This window comes from Camelus dromedarius, chromosome 11, assembly GCF_036321535.1.
Source record: "Camelus dromedarius isolate mCamDro1 chromosome 11, mCamDro1.pat, whole genome shotgun sequence".
NCBI classification, from domain to species: Eukaryota; Metazoa; Chordata; class Mammalia; order Artiodactyla; family Camelidae; genus Camelus; species Camelus dromedarius.
Genome location: NC_087446.1, coordinates 41,208,619 through 41,224,908, shown reverse-complemented (window position 1 = coordinate 41,224,908; position 16,290 = coordinate 41,208,619). Strand labels below are relative to the sequence as shown.

Here is a 16,290-nt window from a genome sequence, read left to right as displayed (position 1 = left end):
AGACTAGAGCCAGGCCTGGAATTTCTTCACTTTCCATTAAAATGCAGAAAGTTTTAAACACCTCTCACGCATGCATGAAGAGGATTCAGAGAAATCGGGTTGCAGGCATTTCATACAGTTGTTTCTGCATTTTCGTGAAGTTTTGAAATCACACAGGCTAGACCTCTAGGTGCCCAATGTGCTACAGTGTGACTTCAGTCATTCTCCAATCATTCTTCACTCAGTTCATCCTGTTGATAGCCAGAGTTAAGCAGGGCAACAGCAGACTAGGTCGGCAGCTTCACTGTGCTTCTTACAAGCAGCTCTCTGGACCGCCTGCAGCAGAACTAACGGGGGTGTTTGTCAAAACTGCAAACACATGGGTCCCTCCCAGGATGGGAATCTCTAGATGTGAGTTCAGGCGTTTACATTTTTTACAGTACTTCCGCTCGCTATAATACACACTCAAAAAAAAAAAAAATTCAGGGAAACACAATATACATATACAAAACATTGTACAGCTCACTGTGGATTTTATAAACTGAACACACAGATGTTCGGCTACCACCTAGATGCACCCTACTCCCAGGCACTGTCCATGCCCTACTGTGGATTTATTCATATTGTTGTATGTGAACGTAACTCATTCTCAGGGCTGAGTAGTATTCCATCCTGTGATGCGAACCAGACTGAGAACCACTTCCTTCCAGAATGCACCATACCATCCCTGCGTGGATAATGCCACGTTGGTATCTAAAGGTACGTTGGTATCTAAAAGCTTCTCAGTTTTACCATCAGGCTAAACTTTGCAGGAACTACGAACTCACGTTGCAACTGAAGTCAGAGGGTTGCTCTGCAGTGCAGATGGGCCAGCTGATTTTTTACTTTAAAGAGGCTCCTTCCAGGGTGATCTGATAAACACAGAGGCATTACAAGTATCTTTTCCTGACACTGGTTTTTCAGTTCTGCCTCATGGGCGCTCAGATAATAGCAACTCTTTCCTGACCATGGCGTCTGCTGAAACAGCCAGTGTGGAGGCAGCATCAGCATAGTGGTTATGCCTACCTGGAACCTGACACCTAACTCCAGCTTGTGATTCCGCTGCTTCTTGTGTGAGGCTGAGCCCCTGTTTAACGCTGGAGCCTCAGTTTCCTCATGTGTAAAATAAGGCTTCTGTCTGTACCTTCTGGGGTTGTTATGAGGAGTAAACAATCTAGCATTCGAAATGCACTACAACAGGGCCTGGTACATAGCAAACAAACACACGCATTTGATAGACGTATTGGTTTTTGTTTCTTTTTTAATGGAGGTACTGGAGAATTGAGCCCACGACCTCATGCATGCTAAGCACACACTCTACCACTGAGCTATACCCTCCCCTGCCCTGGATTGGTATTTTTAAACTCATCAGTGTAGCAGAGACACTAAAGGCTCATATGGGTCCACTGGCAAGGGAAGAAGGGTACCAGGGTGGTTCTGAGTGGGTGAGCTCAGACTAGTTCCCACTCTGCCCCCTTGAAAGAATTACCTACCAATGGTTCATTCCTTTGTTACCCTTATTTCTGCTACACAACATTCTCTTTCTTGAATCTAAAAAAGTGCTAATCAACATGCCACTTTCACTAACCCCAGGTAGCCAGAACTAATGGGAACAAACTCAATCACTAATTCAGGGTTGGATTATCTTTAAATAGGGTATTATCCCAAACTCATTTTTGTCCCAAATGATGAATTACCAAATTCTATTATATTACTACTAGAAATACCGAAGAATCTAACCTCTGATTCACTCTGGCTTTTTTCTTGTTCTTGTATCCTGAAGCTGACATTTTGTTTATTTGAGATGTTTCATGTATTTCCTGAGTTGCTGTAGCTCCCAGGACACAGGGTCAACCAGGGATTCTCTTTTTGTCCCTGTCCCCATCTAGATCCACGATGACTCAAATTTACTCCACAGTCCACAGCCTTCTTTTCCCATCACTTCACTTTTTCTCCTCTGGACACTCACTCCCTAAGTATCCTTTCAAAATCCTCATGACTCTTTCTGCTGACAAAAATCATACATACTTAAATAAAAATTTGAACACCCCCAAAATATATACTGTAGGATGTGAAATCCATCCACATACCACCCCGCTCAGCAAAATAGATTCCAGATGGATTCAGGTGCTAAATGTAAAAAATGAAACTATAAAAATACTGAAAAAGTATACAATATGTTTATGACCTTGGGGGTAAAGAAGGCTTTTTAAAATGAGACATAAAACATAAAAGCATCAAGGAAAAGATTGATGAATGGCCTCATAAAAATTTAAAACTTCTGTAAGGTAAAAGATGTTGAAAACAATGTTTAAAGACAAGCCACAGAAATGGGTGAAAATATTTGCTACCTATATAAAAAAGACTATCCAGAATATCTAAGAAGGCCTACACATAAGTAGAAACAGGCTAAAGGCATGAGGAAATAAAAATGGCCAGTAAACGTCGAACATAAATTCCACGGGGGCAGCAATTCGTGTTTGCTCACTGTTGTCCAGTATCTAGAGCAGAACCTCGATGTTTATTTAATGTGAAGTAAATGTGAAAACATGCTCATTCTAATTTTCAATCATGAAAAGGCAATTTTGAATGGAGACATATCTTATCCATTGGATTGGAAGAAACTTAAAGTATTGGTTAGGATGTGGGGAGATGTACATATATGTGTGGTGCTGGAAGTATAATATTACATCTTCTTGAAGGGCAATTTGTGAGTATCTACCAAGTACAAGAATACATGTAACTTTTGACTTAGCAATGCCTACCTTGGGACATTACTGAGCCCATGTGTGCGTTCAAGGGTACCACACAGCACTGTTTGAAATAACTGAAAGTTATAGAGACCGAAACACTCACTAATATAGAAATGATTAAATCAACTATAGTACAATCAAACCAGGACTAGTATGGAGCAGTTTAAAACAATGAGGTATAGGGGGAGGGTATAGATCAGGGTAGAGCACATGCAGAAGGTCCAGGGTTCAATCCCCAGGACCTCCATTAAATACATAAATAAATAAACCGAATCATTCCTCCCCCCAAAAATTTAAAAAGAGACAAAGAAAAATAGCATTGATTAAAAAAAAAATCTAAAAAAAAAAAAATGAAGTATGCCCACAGGTACCAACCCCCAACACACACAAGTGGAAAAAGGCAAGTGGCACAACAATACTTAGAAAGCAATTCTGTGCATGTGTTCCCTATATAAACGCATAGAAAGAAGTCTGGATATGAATTTTTTCCTTCACGTATATTCTGGAATCTTCCTATGTCAAAACAAAAATCTACCTCATTCTTTTACAAAGGTTGTACAATGTTCCATTGACTGGGTATTGCACAACTGAATCAATTCCCTGTTGATACATGTATGGTTCATCCTGAACAGCTTTATTGAGCTATAACTCACATACTACACAATTCACCCACTTAAAGTGTATAATTCAATGGTTTTGGTATATTACATTATTCATTTTTAAAGATTGTGATAAAACATACAACATAAAATTTGTCATTTTAACCATTTTAAGTATACAATTCAACAGCATTAGTTAGATGACTATCATTTTTGAGTTTTGCTATTATAAATAAATGCCGTCAATCTACACCCTCATAAACACTTTGTGCAAATGTGTTTCTCCATAGGATAGAAAGCTCTCATCTGCTGAAGGCCAGTGATAAAGGGTGATAAGGAGAAATCTGGATGGGTCTTTTCTAAGATTACTACATTATTATTAAACATGATTTTAAACCTCTTAAAGAGATACGAGATTTTTCCAAAGCAAATGCAAAAGTGGAAAAAGGAAAACTCCTCGTTTTTCTATGTTCACTCAAATACATAAATACAAGCCAATCAAAGCAAGAATGATCTGTCATCCAGCATCTGAGCCTGCATATGCTCGATTCCAACAGAATCAGTCACCTGGTATCTGACAACTTACCCTGAGTCTTTTTTTGTCAAACATACCGCAAGCAATTGGACCCTACGTAGAGACATGGACTTAGTATTAGATCTGCTTTCCCAACCTAAAATTCACAGTCTAATTAGAGGGTGATCTTTGGCAATTCACTTAACCCAATGGTCTCATATTCCCCTTCTGTAAAATGGAGGGTCCAGTCCAGAGGCTATAACTTGTATGGCCCAGGTCACAAGGTGTGCTGGCAGGAATGAGGTCAGCCTAAACCTGCAGGTGTGCCCAGAGCCAAGCTCTACAAACTGGAAGCTCTGGTCTGAATGTGCCAGCCACTTGTTTTGTGGCCCTGGGCAAGTCACTTAACCGCTGGCAAGTTCAGTCTCTAAAGCTGTCAACTGACATTTACCTTCTAGGCTGTTGTGAAGATTCAATGAGATTAAGGCACAAACACCTCCTTCTCTTGTGCTTGACACCAAAGATGCCCTCAGTACATGGTAGCGGTAGCTTCAAGTGTTTTAAACATGTGTCAGTGCCATGATTCCAAGTTGCCAGTTAATACAACGGCAATGGCAGCATCTACTTCTATAGTATCTATTATGTGCCAATCACATTCTGAGCACTTAATATCTATTAACTTATTAGCCCTCTCAACAACCCATGAGGTAGATGGTATTATTTCCATTTTACAAAAGAATAAATAGGCACAGAGGGTAAGAAAGACTTGTTCAAGGTCACAATTACTGAAGAGCATAACCAGGATTTGAACCCAGGAGACCTGTATTCTACAGGGTCTGTGTTCTTAACCACTATTAACCTGTCTTCTTATTTACAAATATCTGTGTATTTATAGTGTGGATATAAATATGGAATTTCCCCCTATTCTGATAGCTCCCCACTTTCAATATCTGATACTGACATCCTTTTCTTACCAAGATTTAAAAAATTAAGATTACTTTGATAGAACACTCAAATGTCACCCTACTACCTAATTTAAAAGCCTGTTTTTAAAAAATGACTGCCAAGTGAGAACTTGCTTTAAAGGCAGCTATAAAAGGAGTGAGTGCAGGAGAGGACAGTGTTAAACTTCTCATTGGTTACTGATGACCTCTAAGATCACACTATGATTCCTATGAGGCTAAGACGTTTTGGAGCTCAAATGCTTGGAGATGTGGTGTCTCATACTGGGCATACTCTACTCCATTAGCTTACTCTATTTCCCTGGAGTTTCAAAATTGGGAACAGTTTCTCACTAGACCACATGTACCTTTAACACCAGCTTATATATGTCCCTTAGAGGAAATACTGTTTGAACTGCTCACGGAGCAAGCCTCCTTGTTTGGCAGCCAGAGATTCTGTTAATTTACCCAACAGAAAAGGTTATTTTTGTTTTCCTTTCTTAATTCCCTCCTATCTCCATCTCTAGCACACAGGGAACAGCTTTCCCCCTCTAGCAAGTGGGACCCCAGTGGTGAGGAATGACACAATTACTTGTCTGACCCAACCATCTGGTTCCTAGGATGCATGAGAGGAGCTGAGGCTGGCTGGGGCATTTTAAGCATCCCTATGCCACACCAGCATCTTCTCCTCCCGATGCTGAGTGGACTCTGTCCTGCCTTGGGGACTTGACGTCTTATGCACAGTCTCCCCCCAGGGGTCCTACAGCCATAGCATCTAAGGTGCCTCAGTCTGTGCACACAGGAAAAATCCAGAGCTCCTGATGGCCAGATTCTGCCCTCTTTCACCTAGTCTATCAATGGAATCCGCGTAAGTCTAAATCCCCGGATGTACTCCTGGGCCCAGGCAAATCAGTAGAAGTGGTTAAGCATTTTGAGGTATTTAGAGAGACTATGTCTGCCCAGAGTAGTGCAAGGATGTGAGTGTGTGAAGGCTCTAGAGTGAAATCTTTTGCCTGACCCAACACATAGGTCCATCAACCAAGACATTCTTATACACACAAGCTCCTAGCATTTGATCAATTTATTGGCTTGATATACAGAATATAGTCAATATTTCCTAACAGATACAATGTTGCTTTGATCAGCCTTTGTAAACCATCACATACATATGTCCCATGAGAACACAACATTCTGAAGGGGAGGAACTGATACCCCTTGGCACCCACCAGATTGTCTGGCAAACTGCCTTGCTTCTGGCACTTCCTCAGTCTATACTTGCAACGGTTCCATAATCAATTCCCACCCCAGGGACATGGAACTTTTATTCCAACAAAATTGTATGTGAAAATCCAATGGTAAGAAATCAAAGTGGAGCTCCTCTGGTATCAGGAAGGGAACCCAAGCTGTTGTCTGTCTCCTTACCCACTGAGATCTCCCAAGTCACTGTGACAGAAGCTTCTAGGTTTTCAAGACCATTTGGAAAGTGGAAGAACCATAACTTTGACTCCTGGGTTTGAGTTCCCAGCTGTGCCCCTTAACAGCTAAGATGCCTTGGGCAAGTCACCTTTTCCCCAAGCCTCAGTTCCCCATCTGTAAAACAGAGATAATACCACTGAATTCCCAGATTGCTGTCAGGCTTTAAAATAATGCCCAGTATATAGTCAGCATTCAATAAAGTGTACAACTTTATTACTAATGCTCAAACACCCCTTTTTATTCCTTTTGAAACATGCTTTCCCAAGGACAGAGGACAGAATGTCCTATGGAATCATAGTTCCCTGGGGGCTACAAATAGTGCAACTTTAGTGAAGAGTTACGTGAGTCAAAATATTTTCCCTATTTGTCACTGTCCTTTGAACAATCTGTTCCTGTCCCCAAAAACCAAAAACTATCATGACAAAATCCTTCTGAAACTTTTTTATTTTCCAGGAAGCACACACTAAGATACCCTAGATGCTAAGAAACATTCGAAATCACCATCAACTCTTTATTCTTGGCGGTGTACAAGGCAGTCCCAGCTCCTCAGCACTCAGTGCCCCAGCTGCTGCCGGCAGCAACCTCACCCTTTGCCCCTTATGCTCCCGTCTGTTTCCCCACTCACGTTACTGGGAATTCCTACCCCTCACCTGCCTGCCTGCCAACAGTCAAAGCTTTGTTCAATCATCAGCTTCCCTGATAAGACTTTCTCGACTTTCCCAAGAACCCTGGAGGCCAGGCCTTTGAACATTCACAGCCATATTACAGTGCTTTTCCCGTTAAGGTGACTGGGTGTAAAGCCCCAGCCCTTGTTCCTAAAGGAAAGGTCCAGGTCTTGTTCTTCGTATCCTCCTGCCTAGGTTCTGGTAGCTAACAGGAGTGTTAAGAAACAGCTGTTGAATGAATACAAAAATGAATTCCTGGAAGATGCATTTGGGTTGGTAACCCCAGTCTTTCAGTTACCAAGATATAATTTTGGATCATCAGTTTCTTCAGCTAGGAAATCTATTTGTTCTCAGCTCTAAAATGGGAAAGTAAATGACCTATCAGAGTTTTTCTATAGCTTAAATGAGGAAAATGTGTCAAGGGCCATAAAGCAGGATGCCAGGCACATAACCGGCACTTGGTAAACAGCAGCTACACTTCTTTCATTTTCCCACACTTGCTGCTCCCATTCAATATAACTTACCTAGAAAATGAGACCAAGATGAAGCCCCCTCTCAGTGCTGCTACAAACTACCTGAAAAATTCAAATGCTTGTACAGTTGGCCCTTAAACAATTGGGGGGGGGGGGGCGGTCAGGGGTGTTAACCCCTGAAATCAAATTTACTTGATCCCCTTCCTCCTGCAGTTCCTCCATATATGTGGTTCCACATCAGAGGATTCAGCCAACTGCCAATCATTTAGCACTGTAGTGTTTACTACAGAAAAAATCCACTGTTGTTGTTCAAGGGTCAACTGTATTCGTAACAACAATATTCCAATATTATTTAAAAATAGAAAGTATCTGTTCCTATCTTGTGCACTGTCGGCAGGGATGTTAATTGGAACAGCCACTATTAAAAACAGTATGGAGGGTCCTCAAAAAAAATTAAAACTAGATTCTGCATATGAGTGATCTCATATGGTATTTTTCTTTCTCCTTCTGGCTTACTTCACTTTGAGTGACATTCTCCGGGAACATCCATGTTGCTGCAAATGGCGTTATGTTGTCAGTTTTCATGGCTGAATAGTATTCCATTGTATAAATATACCACATCTTCTTTATCCAGTAATCTGTTGATGGACATTTAGGCTGTTTCCATGTCTTGGCTATAACTACCGTATGATCCTGCAATCCCACTGCTGGGTATATACCTAAAGGAAATGAAATCAGTATCTCCAAGAGAGATTTCCACCCCCATGTTCACTGCAGCATTATTTACAACAGCCAAAATAGAGAAACAACCTAAGTGTTCACAGATGGATGAATGGATAAAGAAAATGTGACATGTACATATAATGGAATATTATTCAGCTCTAAAAAAGAAGGAAATTCTGCCATTTGTGACAGCATGGATGAAATGAGGACATTATGCTAGCTGAACTAAGATAGGGCTATGATCTCACTGATATGTGGAATATAAAAGAACTCAACTCATAGAAAACAGAGTGGATTGGCAGTCACCAGGGGCTGGAGATTGGAGGAAATAGGGAGATGTTGATCAAGGGGTACAAACTTTCAGTTAGAAGATCTGAGGATTAATACACAGTGTGATGACTACAACATATAGTGTGATGACTATATTATATAGTATTAACAATACTCTATTGTACAAAGTTGCTGAAAGAGTAAATATTCTTACTACCACCACCACAACAAAATACTAATTATGTGAGAAGGCTGTGTTAACTAACCTTACGTGGTAATCATTTTACAATGCGGGTGTATCAACTCATGTCATGCACTTTAAACGTACACAATGTTATTGCCAGTTATGTCTCAATACAGTTGGAAAAAAACTAAGTATTGTTCCTAGGTGCTCTGACATTTCTCTATGAATTCCAGATTTAATTAATATTTATCAATTTCTGTGTAAGTCTGGCATAACCAGAATTTGTCTCCAAAATGGCTGATTAAAAAAATCATTTCTTTTTGTGTTATCTGTGCTCTGTGAGGGCAACAAGAAAAGACACTAAGTGCAAAGTACCATTGAAATGTTTCTAGTAAGCTGTGGGGTAAAAATAAACGATCTTCAGTGTTTAAGTGAACAATCTGATCCAATTATGGTATTTAAATCAGAGCCCTTCTCACTGATTGTTTTTAGGAACTGTTATTTTTACGTATTTAATACTACATTTTGTGAGTGCTCTGGTTTACTCATCCTGGTGTGTTTGTATTTTCTATTTTCTTGTTCCAGAAATGGCTGACCCACCTATTTCTTAAAGGGAGTCTTTATTGTAATGCAAAATCAACTGCAAAATTATCAGGAATTTTCCAATCAAGAAAACAAATTTGTCACTTTCCCATCAGGCAAGAATCTGTAGGAAGATTATGACTCCCTTTGGATGAAGCAAGAGGTCCAGCACAACGTGTGCAAGGTCTTCTATGACCTGTCCACCTTGTCTCCTCTCCCCCTCCATGCTCTCCTCTCCAGCCACACTCAACCTCTTGTGCTCCTAAGTGTCCATCTGCTCCTTCACCACCAGGCCTTTGAACATGCTATTTATTGCCTTGCCTTCCCCCTTTCACCTGGCTGATTCCATCCTTCAGGTGCCCCACCATATCCTCCTCCCCCAGGGCGAATCCCATCTGCATTTGTTGGATGTTTCTTCCCTCCCACTCACTCATTAGATCATCAACCCCATCAGAGAATGGACCATGTCTAACTTCTTTTCCTTTGTATTTTTATGCTAGCACACGCCACTAACTATTTTAGGCATGTAATACATGTTTGCTAAATACATTGAATGAATTTGTCTAGAGGAAAATAGGATTTAACTGACTCTACTTTGGGACACTTGACTTTACAGCTCTCTCTTCACTTACAGCTGCATCTGACATGGTTAACTTCCGAGAGGAAAGAGGAGTTTTACTCCCTTCCCTGCTTATCTCTGGGAACATCTGCACTCATCGTGATGAACCTTCAGCAAAATGAACACTAAGCTCCTTCCAAGTTCACGAATTAAGGAGGCTATTATGTATCCACAATACAGTGGGTCAGTATGTACCAAGCCAAAAGCATTGTTTAAAGTAAACAAAGAGATTCACAACAGGCACCTGGTGTGTTGTGGGTCTGCACCCTGGCTGGCCACGACAGTCATGTGACCAGCTCCCTTGAAGAGCTCTGGACTTCCAGTACTTGAGTGGGCTTCCACGTGTAGAGGTACAGTTCACAACTGGAGGAAAACATGCATCTGTAGGATCCTCACGGAAGAACAGAGTGCCTATGCTCTTCTCATCTTTGCCTACATGTCATTATTCTGCTGTGCCTGCACTATGTCCTTTGCTTAGTAAATCTTAGCTACAAGTATAACTTTGTTGAGTCATGAGTCTTTCCAGCGATTCATGAATGACGGGTCATGGGACCCCAAAGCAGCCTCCTTCTTGATCTGCTGCCCTTCCTTGATGTCTGTGACACTGCTCTTCATCCTCCTCCTACCTCATGGCTGATTTTTTTTTCCCCCATCTCCTTTGCTGGCTTCTACCTCCATCAGACTCTAAATGTTCTAATATCCTATTGCTCTATTCTGACCTTCTTTTATTTTCCTTCTCTTGTTAGATTATTTTATTAGACCCATGGATTTCAATACCATCCATACAGATGACTCTCAAGTTTTTTTCTACAGCCAAAATGTTCCCCCAAACTCCACCTATACACCTAGCTGTCTACTGGCCATTCCCACTGGATGTCTCCTAAGGATTTCAAACTTACAAAAAAAATCGTCTAAATTAGAGCTTTTTAAAAAAAATTTTATAGTTAATATTTATAGGTGCATACTTTCACGCTCACATGTTTAAGTATTGTATATATTAACAAATTGCAGAATACATCATTATTCTTAGAATCATTAAAAGACACCGTAAAATCTTATGTAATATGATAGTAAATCACTGACGACTTTTCAACAGCAGCAACAAAAAAAATAGTGAAGATTTAGAAATAAGTGGTAGTCACTTAGGTGTTTTTAATTTGCTTTAACATTTTAGATTTGAAGCCACAATATCCACAGCACACAGCAATCCTGCTACCATATATTCAGTGAGAGGAAAGCACGGAAATGCCGAGTTGGGGTAGGTACAGATACTCAAGTCACTGCTGATGGAAGACTTCAAAATACACTGAAAACTTTGAGAAAACGTCATGACTGGGCACGTTGGAACTGAGCACTTGTGCAGGATGTCAGCAGATCTCAGGAAACTGGGTGCAAAGATAGTTCTTAGGCTTCGGGTTTGTAGTCCTGATACCCTTCCTCAGAAGGCATTTCATAAGCCTCACTGTCAGGCTCCACGGGCAAGTCTTCCAGAATCCTTCCTGGGGGGCTCCTCCTTCACTCCTGCTCAACTGATCCTTTTTGCCAAAGCCAGTGGCGGCTACAATGCTCCCTGCTCCTTCCACTGTCTTCTGTGCTACTGCTGTCACCCCTGTCACCACTGCCTCTCCAACACTGGTCACTTGCTCTTTGGTCTCCTCAACCACTGTTGTCACACTGTGAACCACACCTTCCCTGGTTTTGGAGCCTACATAGAGAACACCCTCTTTTGTCTTTCCTGCTGCTTCTGCCACACCCTGTTTGGTTTTTTCAGCAGCAGTCACGACTCCTTTGGCCTTTGAAAGTCCTTCCATGAACACATCCATGGCTAATGAATTCCTTTACACCACCCTCACCCCACATCTCTGCACTCGGTCGCTCGCCCTCTCTCCCGTGTCCCCTCCTTGTCGTGGTCCTTCTCCTCCTCTTGCTCCTCCTTCTCCTAGAGCTCTTAATTCCAACCCAAACCTGTCCTCTTCCAGTTGTTTTCCATCTTAGCAAATAATACCTCATACCCTCAGCTGCCCAAGCTGAAACCCTGAAGTCATCCTGGGCTTTTTATTTTTCCCTGATCTCTGCTCACCTCCCTTCCAATCCATGAGCAAGTATTGTTGGTTTTATCTCCGAAACAAATCTCTAATCCCTCCACTTCTCTCCATTTCTAACACAGCATCTTAATCCAAATCGCCATCATCTACAGGTGCCTGGTTATTACAAATGGATCTTCCTTCCAGCTTCTATACTCGCCCCTTTCTAATTACTTCTCCATTCAGCAAACCAAAGTTATAATTTTTCAAACCTACATCAGATCACATCAGTCTGATCAAAACCCTTCATTGGTTTCCCATTATTCTCAGAACAGAATTCAGATTCTCCATATTTGAATCAGTGTACAAGGCACTCTATGAACTGTCCCCTGCACACCTTCCCAGCTTCACCCAGTACCACTCCGCCTGCTCGCTATGCGGCAGCTCCACTAGCCTTGTTTCTGTTCTGGGAATACAGCAGGACCCCTTCCACCGCAAGGCCTCTGCACGCTCTGGCCACCTCTACACTTCGAACTGGTGTGTGAGTATGAAGACATGTTTTGTACATTTAGAAGTACATGTTCTTCCTCATTCATTGCTAGTGGGAGTGTAAAATAGTGCAACCACTTTGGAAAATTTTGATTCCTTGGAATATTAAACACAGAGTTACTGTGTGACCCAGTAATTCTATCCTTGGGTATATACCCCAGAGAACTAAAAATAGGTTGACACAAAAACTTAACACAAAAGTTCACAGCATTATTCATTCTAGCCCAAAAGTGGAAAACAACTCAAATGTCAATTGATGCATGGGTAAAAATAAAATGTGGCATATTCACACAATAGAATATCATTTGGCCAAAAAGGGGAAAGTAGTACTGGTCAGGCTACAACACTGACGAAGCCTGAAAACATCACGCTAAGTGAAAGAAGCCTGTCATGAAATACCATGTACTGTATGCCTCCATTTATATGAAATGTCCAGAAGAGGCAAATATATAGAGACAGAAAGTGGATTAGTGACTGCCTAGGGCTGGGGAGGTTTGGGGAGGAAATGGGAGTGACTGTGAATGGCATGGGGTTTCTTTGCGGGGTGATGAATCTGTTCTCAGATGGACTGTGGTGATGGGTGCACAACTCTGACCATCCTCAAGACCCCGAACTGTACATGTTAAATGGAAGAACTGTATGGTATGTGAATTATCTTTCAATACAGCTGTTAAAAAATTACCTAACTAGGGAGGGGAAATGGACAGTTAGAAGTATTTAGTAAGTATAGAGTTTCAATTTTGCAAGATAAAAAGAGTTTTGGAGATAGATGGTATTGATGGTGGCACAGTTATGAGAATGTACTTAATAACACTGAACTGTATGCTTAAAAGTGGTAAATGTGGTAAATTGTGTGATGTGTATTTTACCATAAAAATAATTTTTCAAAATTAAAAAAAAATTTGTTCTTAAAACTCAGGTCACCAAGCCCAACTAAATGTTAAGGCTAGAATGTGGTACTTCCCAATTTATCTTTCTTTGTTTTTTCAGAAATAGAAAGGAACCTACCAGTAACAAATGATAAACCCACTAGGCTTATCTCTAGTACGGTAAGATCTCAGTCTCTAAGAGGAACAGAAGAAAATGAAACGTGATCCTCAGCTGAGCAACCTTCATCTGAAATTTAACTCCATGTGCATTTGGTTGTATTACTAAGGTATAAATAAATCTAATTTTAAAATAATGGGAAAATGCCCGTGGAATTTCTTCATGTTAAAATAATCTGCTCCCCACATGTCTCCAGTTGCCTGCACTTTCACAGGAGTGAATAGCCCCCTTTAAAAGAATTTTAATGGATGGGCTTGACTGAGTTACTAACAACGGGCAAAGAAATCAATATTGAACAGGGACTAAAAGTCAAAGTTAAGATATCTTCAACAGTCTGCCTGTGTATTTCCAAAACCTCTGCATCTTAAATCTGTAAAGCATTCCTGAGCATGCAGGGGAAAAAAGACCCTAAAATGGAGGGATTGCAATTATCTGCTTAATGCTTCCTTTTTTTTGGGGGGGGGGGAGGTGGTGGAAAGGCTTCATCCATGATCCGTTTCTCTTTTTTACATTCTCCAAATAGACACCCGAATTATTTTTGCACTGTTCAAATAAAACCAGGGATATTTACTTAAAATTCTTAATGGAGAGGGTCTGGGTGTGTGTGTATCTCCTCTGTTTACACTCCCTTCTCTTAATACAGGTTTGGTTAGTGTTTGGAGGGCTGGGGGGAGGGGGGACAGAACCCCTTTAGGTTTGTCAGTGAATAATTGAGTTGTGCCCTTTACTGCAAAGGACACTACCTTCCCTGCCGCTGCCTCCTATAACTCCAGTGACTTCTGTGAGCTGTGTTGTAATGAGGTCCTCCAATTCTACCTCTCCCAGTATCATATTACTTACCATAAAATAGTTTAAGCCAAAAAAGGTTACACTGAGAGAAAATGACTTCATTTTCCTGAGAGACTCAAGTAGTTACTATACACAATATATGTAACTATATAAAGTTGCATATATAAAGTTACATATAGTAGGTATAACTATATAAATGCATATTAAAGTATATAAAAATATCCATCCTATATACTTATATAATAATAATACTATATTGTATAAAAGTGAATTTACATTAATGTTTCCTTTACTACACATGGAAAACTCTTTGGCTGTGCCCTCCAAGTGCCTGTCACACTTAATCAGCACAGATTAGGGCTTAGGATACAAAGATGAACAAAGCCTGTTCCCTGCCCTCTTGGTGCAACATAGACAGAGCTCCCGGAAGATGCTCAGGAAGATGAGCACAAGGAGACTAACTCTGTCCAGGCAAGCAGGAAAAAGGCTTCCAGGAGGAGGTGACATTTTGAACTAAGCTTCAATTAACTGACTATATGATCAAGTAGTCTCTGACGTCCATTCCTGCTCTAAAACTGTAACCTTGTGCTAAACTTCACCTGTGTTCTTAATACACCCATGCACTTTGTTGGAAAGGAGGCTGAGTTCTGTATTTGGCCAATTGTCAGTTGACTTCAGTTGTACTCCTTAAGAATGGTTCTAGTTTCCTCAGAGATTCCTATCAGAGAAATGTCAAAAACTGAGTAAGCAGCTAACGGAGAGCTCTCTATTTATACAAATAGAAGGTTTCTTTTCTTCTCCTCAACTCTCTGACAGTGCTTATGTGTTTGAAGGGTTTCCCCTGTCATTAATGCCTTTACACCCCACCATTGAGGCTGTTATCTTCAGCTCTGGGGAAGTTCCGGATAAGTCGTGGGAGCCAGTTTGAAGGCAACTTGTTTGAAGTTGGCGGCATTTCTGTGATGCCCTGGAGACTAAACCTCTAGTTGGGCTTGGCGACACTATGTACTTGGAGGGTCATAGACCAGAAAGTCTGCACTTTCAAAACATCTGACATGCAGCAATCCTTGCAAAACAGATGAGAAAACATCTTTCATGGGCAACTTATGTCTGTTTTATTTGAATACAAACTCAAGTTAGGATTTCTTAACCCCTCAGCAAACCACTGTCCTCTATAACATTGAATTGCTATGAAGTTCAGAAGAACACCAATTGTTTTAAGTCACTAGATAGGAAGCTCTGATTTAATCTCCTTCCCCCTAATCCAAATGCATGTAGGTATTTGACATAATCTTGGAAATTTTTTCACTTTAAGATTCTTCTTATCTTACTTTCTTATTTTGTACTCTTAGAGAAAGAGGTGTTCTAAATGTACAAACTAAAAGAAACAGAGCTAATGACTGTTATCTTTCAGTCTGGATCCTGCTGTCACCATGGTGTTGCCTCCAGACACACATGTTTATTGATCAAGAACAGAAACCAAACACCTTTTGGATTCTGGCTACATCAATTTGAACTGAGTCTTTATCAGCTCTCTACATCTGTGATTTTAGATGAATAGCTCCTAACCCTCTCTGTGGATGCCTGTTTTTTCATGTCCAGTATTTTGCAACTCATCCTTTACCATACAGGCATAAAATTCATAGAAAGTAACATATTTACACACATAAGTTCAAAAAGACTGACATAAGGTTTGAACTTTATATAAAGGAGAAATAAAAGGAAAGCAACTTAAAATATAGCATCAGTACGTAAATCTTGGGCACTGTCTACTGAAAGACACAGTGATAAAGTCAGATGCTTGTGTCATTTCTTGAGATTGATGGTGAAGGCATTTATTACAAACGCAGACTGATTCAGCTGCGTGATTACTGGTGTCAAGATTTTATGAATGTGAAATCTCTCTGAACCAAGTTCAGAGAGAAACAAAATTGAATTTTCCCTCAATTTACCTATAGTTATATTCCTGGAAAGTTCAGTACATATTAAAATTATGGGAAAAAGTATTTTGTGTTTCTACATAAAATGGAATTTGGTTTTAGGCTCAGATCACTGTAGACTGGT

The 16,290-nt window shown here is 40.5% G+C and overlaps 1 protein-coding gene and 1 pseudogene across 4 annotated transcripts in view; both read right to left on the bottom strand.

Annotated features, from left to right (window-relative positions):
- The window catches only part of CPM (carboxypeptidase M), a 76,825-nt gene that overhangs the window by 43,551 nt on the left and 16,984 nt on the right, over positions 1-16,290 (bottom strand). The window lies entirely within an intron of this gene.
- LOC105101083 (alpha-synuclein-like) lies at positions 10,928-14,402 on the bottom strand (annotated as a pseudogene).